Below are 17,280 nucleotides of genomic sequence, written 5' to 3'. Positions count from 1 at the left end.
TTATAGTTATATAATAATAGAATGCCACTTTTTTGTGAAAATACTGTCATTTTGAGCTTTATTTCTTATATGTTCTAAACAGTTACATTCACTAAACAACCATTTATTGTAAACCATGTTCAAACAACCATATCAGATTAAATTTATCAGAAACATTAAAGGACCTATTGTTGCTAAGGAAACAAATAATGGCAGTAAAAGTTACAGATCAACAGAGAAAAAAGCAAAATTCTCTTAAGAAAACTATAAAATTATGAGACAGCTTTACTGTCTAGAAGAAACATTAGCAATGTTGATGAATACGTATAAAAGTACAGTGTACTCCTGATTATTCAATTGTAGATTATCTGGTTTGCAGATTATTCATGCATCTAACCAAAAAAATGCACTATTTCTCTCTAGAAAAAGAGCAATAAACAAACCACTAACAATAAGTGTCATTTCCGTTATTTAAACAACTGCCGTGTGACAACACAGAATATGTGCTGGCACTAAAACAAAAATTAGAATTAATTAAAAGATTTGAGAACAGAGGAAACTGCTGCAAAACTAAGTGTTGATTATGGAACTGGAATGCACACTATTCAGGACGTTGAAAAGAATAAGCATAAAATATATGATTTTGTCAGAAAATAAAAGTCTATTTCTGGACACCTGCATGAAAAAGCATGAAGAGATTTACATTTGATGAGTTAGATGCCTCTCTTTTGCAATTGTTTAGCCAAAAACGAGCAGGAGGTGTCATTGGTTCAGGTGTACTGTAATGCCGATGAAAGTACTCTGTATTGGAAATATCTACCAACCAGAACACTTGCTTTTAAGAGTGAAGTTCATGCTCCTGGATATAAGTTGTCTAGGGAACGCATTACAATTTTGTTCGGTGATAATGCTTCTGGAAACCACAAAGTGAAACTACTACTGATTGGAAAATCAAAATAATCCCGAGCATTCAAGGATGTTGCACTATGGCTCTCCCTGTGCATTATTATGACCAAAAAGGAGTGTGGATGGATAGCGAAATTTTCAGAAAATCATTCCACTCAGATTTTGTACCACAACTTCAGCAGTCTCTATAAGAGAAAGGATTGCCACAGAAGGGTGTTCTATTGCTTAATAATGCCTCTTTGATCCTGATGAGAGGGTTCTCTTATCTACTGATGGTCTCACTGTAATTATGTTTTTACCTCCCAATGTGACTGCCATTGGACCAGTTCCATCTGTAAAACAGCATTGCTGGTTGGTATACTGAGAATGCAAGTTGATGAGGATGATTTGGCGGAATTCTGGAAGAAGTTGATAGTCCTAGATGCCACAAGCAGGATTTTTTATGCCCAGTAGGAAATCAAGCCACATACACTAATTCGATCATGGAGGAAAATTCTTCCAGATATAGAAGAAAGTGATTTTCAAGGTTTTGGTTATGAAGAAATAATAACTGCACAAATAATGTATCTGGCAACGGGTTTAAATGGTTTTGAAGATGTTGAAGAAAATTTGAATGAGTGGCTAAATATTGATGCATGTGAACCCAACTTCTGGTACAGAGCGATGCCAAAACTGTGGCCGCTGCTTCACAACAAAACAAATGAGAGGACAATGAATGTGAAAGTAGGGATGAAGACAGTGACCTTGTCAGTCATTGTGCCACATTGCAATGTGTTGTACTCTTCCAGATTATATGGGCCAGAAGAGGGTCTTGATACAATGAAATTTGAAGTACCGTGCAATTCCTGTCATAAGCAGATCAAATCACAGACTGTTTCAAGAAATAAACAGACCTATGCACAGAACTTGTAGAAATGTTTGAATAAAGAATGCGTGTTTGAAAATATCTTGCCTTTTTTTTATTATTCGTGCATCTTCTCCCCTATATTACCAAAAAAAAATCAGGAGTACACTTATATCCAAAATCCTAGCTTTAGGGACAAATAGTGCCATCCCCAGAGAGAGAGAGAGAGAGAGAGAGAGAGAGAGAGAGAGAGAGAGAGAGAGAGAGAGATGGGTATAGGCCCCAATGGAAGGGCAGGTCACTAAGACACCAGGGTGAGAGGGGTTGTTCTGAGGCAAAGATCTTTATAACCATCCCTAATAAGTTCCTTGCTTCTCCCTGAAGAGGGGTCAGTTCTGGAAGCTAGGATAGTGTATGTCATTTTATGTGGACTGACATTTCTCCTGAAGATGTGTAGTGGCCAGAAATTCTGTCTCACAATTTTACGGAGAAAGAAGCAGATCTATTATATTAAGAGAAACAAGCTAAAATCAGAGCAAATATATTACTCAGTCTGAAAGTGTGAATGCACCTAGTCATTTGGATGTATAATGTTGCATTTGAACACAAATGTACTTCAGAAGTGAAACAGGTCAATGAGCCACTCAGCCAGTAATGAGATGATATGCTTCAGTAAAATGATACACTAATTCTTTACAATATTAGAGACAGAAGGGAAGCATCTATGTATCAGTTATTGAAACAAGAACTAAGGTAGAGCTGAAAGGCAAATTAAAATCTTATGAGATCTCTTTGAATGCTTTTGAATAGTTCCTTTGACAGGAAAAAGAAAACTATATAAAAATACAACATGAAACCAAAATTCTCTGGACATCCTAAGCCTCTGTGACAACAGGTTCCAAACAGAGAGAGATATAGGTCCAGTCACAATCCCACAACATTATAGACATATTTCCTGACAGAATGAGTCAGTGGAAAGAATGAATGAGTTCAAGCAAGACGTGGAAGAAGCAAAAAGATTGTATGTTCTCACTTCAGGGGCAAAATGGAGTTTCAAGCAAGCATCTTTTTGTTAGACCTAAAGAATTAACTAATAGAGATTGCCCATCTTGTTACTTCTCCAGCTGTTTGTGTCAACATAATAGAAGACTTCCATTGTGGATCTGCCCCAGAGGCCAGTGACAGAATTCATTTACATGCAACAGAACCTGATTGATACTGTTATTCTGCTACCCAGACAGAGCTGCTTTGAGAACATTTTTCCACACGAGTGACTTATCTTCTCCAGCCCTTTTTCTCTTGTACACTTTCACCCATGTCAGTTTTCATGACTAATTTTGAAATGTACAAATCATGCAGTTTGGATATCCTTTCTCCTTGGCACCCCAAGTGGCTGCTACTAATTGTGACACATCCTGCATAAAAATCTTGCAGCTCAAAACCGACTGTTCTAGAAGACCAATGTCTAATACAGTGGTGGAGACAACTCCATTGTTGCTATGTGGATGGTTTCATATAACAGTGAGTCACACAGTGTGGCATGGCATGCAGGTGGCCATTTGGAAACTTATTGAAACTGCACTTTTGTTATTGTGAAATATCTGGTGAACCATTTCTGTGTAAGAACATTGTGGCAGCAGTGAAATTTGGATATTGTTTTGATGATGGTTCAAGACTTTTTGTCCTGATTCATGCACTGATCATTAATTTTTGTCAGTGGTAACACAACATTTTAGATAATACACTAATGTTAGTGTAATCTGCAACTGACAGAAAGAATGCCCCACATGAATCCAGACTCAGAAGATGTGGTAATGACACACCAGCAATAGATAATTAACTCCACATGGAGATGGTGTACACTTAAGCCAAGTGGCAGCCTCTCTTGTTTACCCATATAATTCAGCCTTACAAGAAGCTTGCCACTGAAGAGTTATGAACTAAAGTGGAAATCTGAAACCAAGCGCTGATGTGGCTCACTGATTTTGAAGTGCATAACACCAATTTGTGGCGCAGTTTGAACAGTGAAGAATGATTAGTCTCTTGCAAAAAAAAATTAAACTAAAGTAGACAACACACAGATGCTAGTGGAGGAGGCTGGGGTGGGGATGGAGAGGGATGCAGAGTAGGGGTGGGAGGTTGCAGGGACATGGCAAGGGTAGGGTAGGGTAGGGCAGCTAGATGCACTTGAGAGGTTAGGAGGTTAGGTGAGGGGAGGGAGGGGAATGGGAGTAGAAAACAAGAGTAGTAAGAGGGGAAAAAGACTGTGGGTGCATTGGTGGATGGTGGAATAGAAGGCTGTGTAGCGCTGGAGTGGGTTTACAAAATGGGGTAGGTGGGTGAAAGACAGGGAGTATGAGGACAGTCAGTTTACAGGAAGGTATAATATATTGCAGAGAGAGTTCCCACCTGTGTGGTTCAGAAAAGTTACTGTTGGTGTTGGTAGGAAGAAGCTAGAGGGTGCAGGCTGTGAAGCACTCATTGATTCCAAACCTACAACCTACTTCCTGGGCACCATGATCGACTCACCCACAATTACTTCACATTTGAAGGCATCACGTACAAAGAAAACCATGGTACGGCAGTGGGCACCCACAAGGCATCATCCCATGCCAGCCTATTCATTGGCCATTTAGAGGAATCCTGCCTAGCAACCCAGTATCACAAACCTCTCACCTGGTTCAGATTCACTGGTTACATATTTGTGATCTGGGCCAAGGGCGAGGACATCCTATTCACATTCCTCTTGGACCACAACACTTTCACCCTCATTCACTTCATCTGATCCTCCTCAATCCAACAAGCCACCTTCCTTGATGTTGACCTCCACCTCAAAGATGGCTGCATAAGTGCCTCTGTCTATATCAAACCTACTAACGACCAGCAATACCTCCACTTCAGCATCTGCCACTCATCCCAAACCAAGAAGTCCCTTTGATACTGCCTAGCCACTCATGGCCATCACGTCTGCAGTGATGAGCTGTCCCTCTCCAAATATACCAAGGGTCTCACTGAGGCCTTCACAGACTGACATTACTCTCCCACCCTTTTACTGAAAGAGATCTCCCATGCTTTATCTCTTTAGTTGCCCACCCCTCACATTGCCCTATCATCTGACCACAAAGGAGCATTCCCCTTGTAACTGGAGCAACTGAATCACATTTTCTGCCAGGGTTTTAGGTAACTCTCGTTGTGCTCTGAAATGAGGAATATTGAATGCACTCTCATTTCTGCCCCCCACAACACTGGTATTCTGCTGGCCACTGAACCTATGCAATATCCTCATCCATCTGCACTCCACCCATACTCCCAACATCTTGCTTCATGGCTCATATCACTGTAATAGATCTAGATGCAAAACCTGTCCCACACATCCTCCCACCATCGCCCACTCTAGTCGTCACAAGCATTACCTATCCCATCAAAGGTGGGACTACATGTGAAACTAGACATGCGATTTACAAACTAAGCTGCAACCATTGTGTTGGATTCTATGTGGACATGAAAACCATGAAAACCAACAAGCTGTCTCTCCACATGACAGGCCACTGACAAACTATGGCCAAGAGAGAGCTGGAACACCAAGTTACTGAGCATGCTGCCCATCACAATGTTATTCACTTCAATGACTGCTTCATAGCATGCACCATCTGGATCCTTCCTACAGACACCAGATTTTTTGAATTGCACAGGTGGAAACTCTCCCTGCATATATTCCACATTCACATAATCTCCCTGGCCTCAACCATCATTAGTTTATGCCTTCACCCACCTATTGCCATCCCTGCCCCCACTCCAGCAATGAACAGCCTTCTATTCCACCATCCACCAACACATGTGCAGTCTTTTTTCCCCTCTTACTTTTCTCTTTTTCTGCCCCCTTTCCCCCTCCCCCTCATTTAACCTTCTGACAGTGTCTAGCTGCCCTACCCTGTCCCCACCATGCCCCTACATGCTTTCAAAAGCAGCACTGTACCATCCCCCACCCCTACCCTGCTATCCCTCCCCATCCGCACCTCAGTCTCCTTATTCCCACCACCCAGATATACTAACTTCTAAAGCCAGATAACATTTCGGTTGTTTACCTTGATCATTTTTGTATTGTCAGGAACCTATTATGTGGTATAAAATATGTCTCAGTATTCTTACCATATCAGTTAGAATCTGCCCTTTTCTGTACCAGTGTGGTAATGTAGTAAAGGTCCTGTTCACAAAGCAACAGGTTTTGTAGCAGGGTTAAAATAAAACTGTTCTGATGATGACAAATGAATTGTCACAAATGTGAATGATTGGTGGCCAGTGCTAAATAGAAACATACAAGTCTGTTCTTTGTATATACAGCAGGTTTGTCAGTGAAGTCGATAAGGAGATGGGTGCATGGTCTGGATTGTAATTACTAAAATGCATTTAAAAAGAAGCAAAAATAACATGCTAGTACGCAGAGAGATGTTAGTGGTCATATACCAAATGAAACAGTATGGGGTCTAGCTGGATAACAATCTAAAACAGGCAACACAGACAAATAAGTTAATCACGAACATCAGGTCAGCATATTTTGCACTTGCAAATGCTTCTAATAATTGTATTAACTAGGCTTATTTTGCATAATTCAAACTCTACTGGCTTACAGATTTTTCTTCTGAGACAGTGTACCTATAGCACAAAATGTGTTTGTTCAGCAAAATCAAACAATAAGAATAATTCAGGTAACTAAGAGAAGGCTATCCAAAGATCGTAGAATCATTAAACTTACTTTCAAGTGCACTGCTCTATAATTGTTTCTATAATAAAAAAATCATTTTCTGTTTAATTATGTTACATAACATCAACACAAAACAGAAAAATAATTGTCATGTAGACTTTGCCTCTCAGTGGATTTCAAAATGGGTTTCTGTGTCTTGTTCACACAGTTCAGGCATGCTACTATCTGACATAAAGCATTAAAAATTCCTATCAGTTCAAAAAAATTAAAACCATGTTACAAAACTGTGGTGACAACGATTACAAAAACGCAAAGGACAACTAAAAGAAGTACAAATATATATGTATATATCTTTTCAGTAAACTACATAAAAAAGGGAGTCATGTCATACCTCAATGAGGAACTTGAACTTTTAGCTCTGGGCAAAAGCATGTAGAGGAGCTATGGCTCAAGTTTATAAGAATAGTTGACACTGCAATGCATAGATATGTACCCAGCAGAAGAGTTCATAACAGGAGGGACCATCCATGGTATACAATCATGGTAAAGAATCTTCTAAAGACACAGAGACTACTGCATTATAGGTATAAAACAAAGCATATGGCTATACATAGAGACACAGTAAATGATGTGCACTTGGCTATCAAGAGAGTAATGCATGGCTACCAATGCAGAATTCGATCAAATGACCTTTCATAAAACCCAAAGAAATACTGGTCACATGTAAAGGCTGTTAGTGGCACCAAAGTTAATGTCCATACATTCCATTTCCATTTTATTGATCATCTGTTTTGTCATATAAAATGATACAGAACTTGTTACACATTGATACAAAGAAAACTTAACCAAATGTGTCTGTATACAAATCATACTCATAATTAAATACATAAACAGAAACAAAGCATACAGATATAGATACAAAACTCACAAACAACCAAATACATGAATGAAACAAATTCTAAGTTTACATTATGCCCAACATATGCAGTGACACATGTATTCGAATTTGTAAAATTCATGTACTCATCAACACTGTAAATTCTTTCACTTATAAGCATCTTCTTAAGCTCATTTTTAATAATGTGCAGCTTTGATATCCTTTTAATTCATAAGGGAAGGACATTCAAAAGAATTTTGGGGTGATATATTACACTTTTATGATACTGGGATTTCTTATGTACTTCTCTATGAAAGTCAGTTCTGTGCCTAGTTTCATAGTCATGGTAATCGCTGATCAAAGAAAAGAACTGGGGGAATATGATTTCAAAATGCTCATTTTTGAATAGTAAGGGACTGTTTTGCTAGACTTGAAATACCCCAAAATAAGTCACAATATTGCAGTAGACTGTGCATGAATGCATAAAAGGCACTCTTACTCTTTCTTCACTGTAGGAATTTTTGAGCATTCAAAATATGTAACAGCATGTACTTAATTTTTTATTGAGCCCTTCTGTATGTTTATTCCATTCATGATGCTCATGTAACCAAATTCCTAAAAATTTAGTATCTGAAGTTTGTAGTATTTTCCGTTCATCTAACTTCGCTGTTATATTAGGGTTTACTTTATTTGATGTATGTCTGAAATTCATCCATTACATTTTCTTCTGATTAACAAATAGAGTGTTATCTCTAACCCATGTAACTGCTTCTTCAGCTATTATTTCTAATTTTTTTTAAAGTCAGTCACATTCTGAATTTTAACAAAGAACTAGTATCATCATCAAACATAGCATCAGCTTGTGTTAAACAACTTGGTAAGTCATTTAGGTATGAATATCAAGAACAGGGGTTCCAACACTGATCTGTGGAATACACCGTGAGTAACTTTCACATATCCAGGAAATTAGGATTTAGAACTATTTCTGCTTTCTGGTACAATTTAAACCATGGACTCCACAGCAGTATAGTTTGTCAAGCAATACTTTATGATCAACTAGCTTAGCACCGGCTGCTTTGCTCACATAGACTGTATGGCCTGCAGAGATTTTTTTCTTTTGTTTCTGTTTTTACTCAATCAAATTTTTATGTTGTACACAATTGCAACACCTTCTAAGCTTTTCACTTTTATGAAGGCCAAATAAGCATGGTCTTTTCCAGATGAACTTCTGACCAAACAGTTATTCTGGTAGCTGGAGTCCAAAGTTTTTGTTAATCATGTCTTTTGCATTCTTGTGGAGATATTTCCATAATAACTATCATACCCTAACAAATATTTCTTTATATCTAACCAAGATGCAAAATACCAGTTTTCACAAATTTAGCTTTAAAATTTTTATAATGCAGTGAAATATTTCCTTAAAAATTTGCATCCTCTATTACACATCCTTAGGGGGCTGAATTTCCAGAAACACTGAAACTCATATCTTTTTTATTTCTAATAAGAAGTTAAATGCCAATTGGCACAGATGTAGCCTTAAAAATCCTTTAGTAGTTCTTTCTTAATCATTTATTTTCAAAATACTTTTACCCATTATTTTGCCCCCTTAGTGGTTGAATTTTCAAAAATTTTGAAACAAGTATCATATACCAGTTGTCATAGTTCTGTCTTCAAAATCTCCTTAGTAGTTATATACTTTCAAAAAGCCTTTCATTGCCTGTTTCACCCCATTAAGAATGTAGTTTCGGACAATCCTTTCTTAAATAATGCCTACAGTATAAGATCCATACCCTCTCCATACTTCAAGTATATACTTAGCAGTTTGGGCTGGATAATTATGAGTCACTCTGAGCCTATTTCACCCCCCTTATGGGTTGAATTTCCAAAAACAGTGGCATGTATATGTTTTATTTCTAACAGAGAAGCCAAATACAAATTTTCATATTTAGCTTCAGAAATGCTTGTGCAATGAAACATTTCCATAAATACTTTGATCCCCCATTTCACCACCATAAGGGTTGAATTTCCAAAAACAGTGAAACACATCTTTTCTTATTTGTAACTGAGAAGACAAATTTAAATTTTCATGGATTTAGCTTTAAAAATGCTTTCATAACAAAATATTTTCATTAAAAATCTCAACCCCTATTTCACCAACTTAGAGATTCAGTTTCCAAAAACACTGTCACAAATATTTTTTTAATTGTACAAGAGAAGTCAAATACCAGTGTTCGTAGATATACCTTAAAATACTTTAGTAGTTCTTTAATAATGATATTTTTCAAAAAAACCGTTTACCCACTGTTTCATTCCCATAGAGTTAAATTTCCAAAAAATTATGGAACAAGTATATCTTTATTTCTGACCGAGAAACCAAATACCAATTTTCATAGGTAGCAACATTTTTCAAAAAACACATTCCTCCCATATTTCACCACCTTAGGGTTGGAATTTCGCAAAATCCATTCTTAAATGACACCTACAGTATAAGATCCACATCTTCTCCAAATTTCATGTTTCTATCCTTAACGGTTTCGGTTGGGCAATGATGGGCCAGTCAGTCAGTCAGCCAGGACATTGCCTTTTATGTATAGAAATAACTTCAAATGCCTTAGATAATCTAAAAATAGCCACAGTTTATTCATAGTGTGTAAGCTTTCATGACCAGCATCTTCGTCATTGAATGACCTCGAATGATGTTTCCCCCAGTTGGCAACAAAACATCAGGAAGAAGAAGTTTTACATATCGACCATGGCCTCTCAGCCCAGAAGTTTTAACTAATGAATCCACAGTTTACTTCATTACGATCAGTGGAATTTAGAACAAGTCTTAGAAAATAATATAAAGGATGAGTCACTAACTACTGCCACCAAGAATAACTCCGAAAGTATGATAGGAGCAGAAAAGTTTGTGGGACAAAAGTTGCAAGGGGCAACGGGGGCCATAATGTGACATTGGTTTTTTGTTGCTAGGTGGGGTCACTTCAGAGATATGAAGGTCAACTTTGTTTTTTTTTAAATGTGATGCTATAGTTTGGTACTTATTTTCTGATAGCGGCTATCAAGACAAATCCAGTGTAATGTAACAGTAAGGTCTTTGAAGATCAACGAAGGTCACAAAGGTGGCATGACTGTCCATTTACAGAAGGTGTTTGAAGTGTTGACCATTGGTATCAATGCAGTGGTGCAGTCTTCTTATCATGGATTGAGTGGTATTCTTTACCACTTTGGCACTTATCAAAGCACATACTCTGACAATTCTCTCTCGCATATCTTCAGGTGTAGTTGGAACTTCTTTATAAACAATGTCTTTTACAAATCCCACAAGAAAAAATCCAGAGGTGTCAAGTCTGGCAAATGAGCTGTCCATGACACATTTCCTTCCCGTCCAGTCTAAAGATTTGGGAATTTTCTCTGCAACTCATTTCTAGGCATCAGCGAAAAATGTGCCAGACACCCATCATGTTGATACCACATTCTGTTCTTTGTCCCTAAAGGTATTTCTTCCAATAACAGACCTAATGTTTCTTGCAGGAATGTGGTGTACATCCTACCATTAAGATTTCCTTTGATGAAATAGGAGCCTATAATTCTGTCCTCCATAATCCCACACCATACATTCACAGACCACAGTTTTTTGTGTGCAACTTTCCTCAACCAACATGGATTTTCAGTTGCTTAATAATTCATGTCATGAAAATTAACATTTCCATGGTTCATCCATTCCAGTCTCATCAGTAAATAAAATCAAATTAATAAATTAGTCATCATTCTGAGTAAGAAGTTGAGCCCATTGGCAGAATTAAATGTGACACACAAAATCCTTACCAGGTAATTGTTGGTGGAGACAGATGTGGTAAGGATGATATTTATGGCAACGTAGAAGACCAGCAACATTACTCTGGCTCATGCCAGATCCCCTTGCGATTTGACACTAACAAACACAAGGATCTCGAACCACAGTAGCAAGAGTACCAATTTCCATTTCCTCATTAGTAACTTTCTTTGGCCGGATATGTTTCCGATACATTAAAGATCCAGTTGTTCTAAATTTAACATACACATATTTAAATGTACAACATGTACATATAAGTCTCTATCTCTCACTGAACTTCATTGGCATTCTCCGTAAATGAGAGGCATATCAACTTCATTGAAGGAATACATCACTCGCATTTGCTTGATTCAGCGATACTAGTCTTACCATTCCTATTAGTGTTGTATTGCGAAACCATCGAATGGTGTTTACATGTCAATGGCATGTTAGAGGGATACATGATACTTGGCTAATATGTACTATTTGCACGATGTATGAACTGTCAGGCATGTGCTTTGATAAGTACCGAAGTGATAAGGAATACCGCTCAATCCATAAGAAGAAGATTGCATCATGGCATTGATACCAATGGTCATCACTTCAAACACCTTCTATAAATGGACACTCATGACACCTTTGTGACCTTTTTTGACCTTCAGAGACCTTACTGTTACACATCATTGGATTCATCTTGATAGCCGCTATCAGAAAATAAGTACCAAACTATAGCATCTCATTAAAAAAAAAAAAAAAAAAAAGACCCCGCCCAGTAACAAAAAATCAATATCATATTACGGCCTCCATTGTCACAAGCAACATTTGCCCCACAAACGTTTCCGCTACTGTCATACATGCGGAGTTATTCTAGGTGGCAATAGCTAGTGACTCACCCTGTATAGCAGTTTGTCAATCTATTTTTTTTTAAACCAATTTGTTCACTGGCAAATATTCCACTTTTGTTCAAAACAACAGAGAGTGTTTTGTGCACTATTCTTTCAAAAAGTTTTGAGAAATAACTTTGATAAAGGTCTGTATTTTTTTACATCATAAGGATCACTGTTTTTATATAATGGTTTTTTTAGTGATAGCTTAAGTTCTCTAGGGAAAGTAGCGCTGAAAGAATCATTAATTATATCAACAAGCAGAGGAACAATATATTTGCTGTGTTTGATGACTTTATCTAAAATGCCATCTGTAACACAGGACAATTTATTTTTTAGTTCACTGATTTTATTCTCTGCCTCTTGCATTGTTACAGGATACAAAAACATAGTTTTGGGGTTTACAGAGATGTTATGATTAGCCTTTATGTGACCTTGGTTTTTTTTATAAGATTTTGTACCATACTTGTACAGTGACTAATGAATATAGTGCCAATATGTAAAGGATCATTTACATTTTTACCCTGCTTTTGATAACAATGTTGATGTTTTGCTTTGCCTAAGCTTGTATTTATCACATTCCAACTGATTTTACTTGTTTTGTTTCTGTTGATATAGGACTCATTGCTTAATTTTTTTTCTGCTGTAATGACTTTCTTGTAAGCTTTTCTGTAACAGTTTACATACGTTTCAGAGATGTATTTTGCCTAGCTGATTTAATTAGCTTTCTGAGTTGCTCTAAAGATTTTCTTATCCCCTGTGTTATCCAAGTGTTGGTTCTGGTTTTTACTTTACTTTGCTTAAGAGGCAATGCAATTTCTTAGTTATATTTGTAACAAGCTAAAAATGACTCAAACTTCATATCTACATTGTCATATTTTTCCAAATGCCAGTTTGAATTTTTTTAACAAAGACTAAAATATCCTAATGTTGTCCTTATTTATACATTTTCTGTACAAATATTTCTCACTTTTCCTAGGATGTGTTCTGAGTACATTTACACTAAATTTTATTGCCCCCATGATCTGACAATCCAGTGTCAATCACTTTTAGATTACGGCCAAGTGTTTCCAAGTCAATTGTAGTTTTAGAAGTCTTTCCAACTCTAGTGTATCTACAGACAGTTGTGAATATAACAAGTTATTCAGTTTAGAAGCATTTTAACCGGTTATTTTAAAGTTTACATTGAAATCTCTGGCTACAATAATGTTTTCTTTCAAATTATTTAATTCACTAAAGAGTCTTTCTACACTGCCCAAAAATGACATAAAGTTGCCTGATGGGTAACGGTATATGCACACAGTGATTATTTTGGGCTCTTTAAGTTTGCAAGCATAATATTCCAACTGTTTTTCAATGTTATTTATGATACTGGACTTAATCTCTTTGCATTCAATTCCTTGCTTAACATATAAGCATATTTCTCCATCTATAAAAGTCTCTACAGAAGCTACTAACAATTTTAAATCCTTTCATTCTAGCAGTAAAGGCTTGGTTTTCCTTTAACCAATGTTCACTCCCACACAAAACTGAAGTATCCTTTAGCTGATCAAATAAAAGTACTTGTAATTCAGCAATCTTGCTAGTTATATGCTGGATATTCTGATAAAAAATACTATTGATTTATTACCCTTGAGAACTGTCACACTGCTCACCTCAATGTTTGGTTGCTACTTGTCTTCAATAAAAAATCCTCATAGTCTGGTGGTGACACACTTCTTTCACTTGATGGGCAGGTGGTTTTTACTGCCTTGGGTGGTTTAGTTGATACTGTTGTTGTTGGTAGCAGTGGTGTAAGCTATCCTGTTGCTTCTTAAGATGATGACTACAGTGCAGTAAAGCATGCTGTTGACTGGGAAGTAGGATGTAGGAGAATGCCTACTGAGTTTATGGTGTCTCGAATTTCATGGCATAGTGGTGTCTTTCCCTTAATATTTGGATGTGGACCATGTTGTGTAAAGTGTTCCCTCTCAGAGGAATCCACAGATACGAAATGTGGGTTCCAGAACACTTTGCAAATCTTTTCAAACTGCCTCTTGGTCTTAATGATTCCCTCATTCACAACTGAAGTGTTTACAAGGTCACCTCTGTGAGGAATCCCAATGATAATTACTGGTATTCTACTAGTAGAGTTAAGAATTTCTTTCAAATTCTCTGTGGCTTTGAATAATTCATTCCTGTACTCATCATTAGTGCCCCCAATAATTACTGCATATTGTAAGAAACTGGAGAGATTTTCAACGTTAATGTTTCTTGTGATTTCTACCAAAGGTGCCCCAAGGCCATGTCGTGGTTATCACAGTACATCATTACATCAGCTCTGGAAATTTGCAGATGTTTGTTTGTAAAGTTCGCTGTGCCTGAATGTAGTTATATCTTCCGTTCAGTCTGTGTATTGAAGCATTTTTAAGAGTATGACTGTAGGTAGGCCTACTGTGTTTACTACGTATTTCAGATTTCCCTGCACTCATTTCTGCCTTAATTGCATGACTGTTTAATGCTGAATGACATGTTTTCACATTGTTTCCAATGCACTAGCTTCATTGACCTAACATGTTCGCAGCTGTTACCATCTAAATTGTTATGAAGGCTTTGTGTAATTTTTTAAGCATTTCAGAATACTCTTCACACATTTCCACATCACACTGTAGAGAAGTCAATTCATTTTCCATTTGTCCACTGGCAAAAATTTCAGTTGCAGACTAACAACCTTCACACACAAACATGCTACACTCATAATTTGAGTAAGTTAATATCACCAAAACACTCTGTATGGTACCATTTTTGTAATGTAGAACAAATTCAGATTCCTTTATGAACAATTTTGAGACATAATAAACACTCTACAGAGTCCAAGACATTAGGTTTCTCTGAATGATTTATACACAGTTCAGTATTGGACACAATCTTGGTGACAATGATTCATGGACAAGACAGGAACTGAAATTGGGGTAGGAAAGCAGAAATCCTTAACTTTGTTTTCAAATGTTCCATTACAGAGGAAAACTCTGGAGAACTGCCCCAATTTAATTTTTGTACCTCTGAAAAGATGACTGAAATAGATATTAGTGTCAGTGGCATTGAGAAACAGCTGAAATTGTTAAAACTGAACAAAGCTACAGGGTTCAATGGGATCCCTATCAGAGTCTATACTGAATTTGTGGTCGAGTTAGGCTTTCTTTTAACAATGGTTTATCATTGACCCGTCAAACAAAAAACCATATCTAGTAGTACAAAGAAAGTGGAGGCCACACCCATTTGGTGGTGGAAGTGATCCACGAAACTACTGTCCAATATCCTTGACATCAATTTGTTGTAGAGTCTTAGAATATATTTGGAGCTCAAACATAATGAGATATCTCCAACAGCATGATCTCCTCAGTGCCAACCAACATGGATTTCCAAAACATCAATCTTGTGAAACCTAACTCACACTTTTCTTACAAGATATATTGCAAGCTGTGGATCAAGGCAGAAAGGTAGATGCAATATTTCTTGATTTCTGAAAAATCATTTGATTCAGTACCACATCTACACTTATTATTGAAATCAAGCAAAATCTGTGACTGGATTGAGGATTTCTTGTTAGGGACAACACAGCAAGGTATCTTGGATGAAGAGTAATCAATAGATGTTGAAGTAGTGACAGGTGTGACCCAGAGAAGTGTGTTGTGGCCCTTTCTGTTCATATTGTATATTAATGACCATGCAGATGATATTAATAATAAAGTAAGGCTTTTTGTAGATGATGCAGTCATCTATAACAAAGTACTGTCTGAGAAAAGCTGCACAAATATTCAGTCAGACAACTCACTTTCAATGTTTATAAATGTAAAATAGTGCACTTCACAAAAAGAAAAAAACATGACAGTCTGTGACTACATTATCAATGAGTCACAGATGGAATGTGTTGACTCATACAAATTCTTAGGTGTGACAGTTTGTAGGGATACGAAGCGGAACAACCACATAGTGTCAATTGTAAATAAAGTTTATGTTTCTTTGGTAGAAAAACCGAAAAATGCAATCCATCTCTGAAGGAGACTGTGTGCAAAATACTCCTGTGACCCATCCTAGAATATAGCTCAAGTATGTGGGACCTATATCAGATAGGACTAACAGGGGTAATTGAATGTATACAGAGAAGGGCTGTGTGAATGTTCACAGGTTTGTTCAGTCCGTGGGAGAGTGTCACAGATATTATGAAGAAACTAAACTAGCAGGCTGTTGAAGATAAATGGTAACTTTCCTGAGAAAACCTACTTACAGAGTTTCAAGAACCAGCTGTAAATGATTACTCTAGGAATATACTACAACCCCCTACGTATTGATCCTATAGGGATCATGAGGACAAGATTAGATTAATTACAGCTCCCACTGAGCCATTTAAACAATCATTTTTCCTACGTTCCATACATGAATGGAATGTGAAAAAGCCCTAATAACGGGTACAGTGGTATATTTTCTCTGTCATGCACTTCAGAGTAGTTTGCTGACTGTAGATGTAGATTTTGTATTATCCATACACCAATTCATCTAGATTCAAGGACTGAAGATGCCTCATAGTTGCATGATAAGTAGCAGTGCTCTTTGTAAACAGGCTTCCGCTCCTAAGGAAGATAGATAACTATTTTATGTGATACATACCAATGTGATCCTGTAAATATTTTGCTATAAATATGAGAAAAACAAGAGACATTTAATATATTTTAGAATCAGTAGCTTTTTCCTCCAAATTAGCTACCACCCCATTAATTTTTCTATTTTAAATTTAGCCTGATAAACAAAAATAATTTATTGAAGTTCAATTGTAATTAAATATTAATGCAGTTTCTAACAGCTGTTTCACTTTGATAATATGTTTTAATTCAACAACACTGAAGGAGCTCATCTATAATTGGACTAATGGATAATGATGAAGGTAAATCAATGTAAAAATGAAATACCTAAAATTAACTTTCTACGTGTCTTTACAATAATTTGCAATCTGTGATACAGATATTTTGTTTGTTAGGAAAAGGAAAGAAGGAAGAAAGGAAGGAAGGAAGGAAGATTAGGATTTAAAATTCCTACAACGGATAGGTCATTACAGATGGAGCACAACAAGTTCCTCTGGGGGAAGGAAGTTTGGCCATTCTTTGTAAACAGGCTGTCCCAGTGTTTGCTTTGCATCTGCATTTCTGTCAGTCCATGACTTCCTTGTTAAAGCTTTTGTATATGCTGCCATCCAATACATCATTCATGACTTGCTATTTCTTCCTCCCCCATCTTCCC

The 17,280-nt window shown here is 36.9% G+C and overlaps 1 protein-coding gene across 1 annotated transcript in view; it reads left to right on the top strand.

Moving 5' to 3' along the window:
- The window catches only part of LOC124804946 (LIM domain only protein 3-like), a gene marked incomplete at its 5' end in the record, with an annotated part of 60,281 nt that overhangs the window by 30,847 nt on the left and 12,154 nt on the right, over nucleotides 1-17,280 (top strand). The window lies entirely within an intron of this gene.

Source organism: Schistocerca piceifrons, chromosome 7, assembly GCF_021461385.2.
Source record: "Schistocerca piceifrons isolate TAMUIC-IGC-003096 chromosome 7, iqSchPice1.1, whole genome shotgun sequence".
NCBI lineage: Eukaryota > Metazoa > Arthropoda > Insecta > Orthoptera > Acrididae > Schistocerca > Schistocerca piceifrons.
This window is presented reverse-complemented; position numbering and strand designations above follow the sequence as displayed.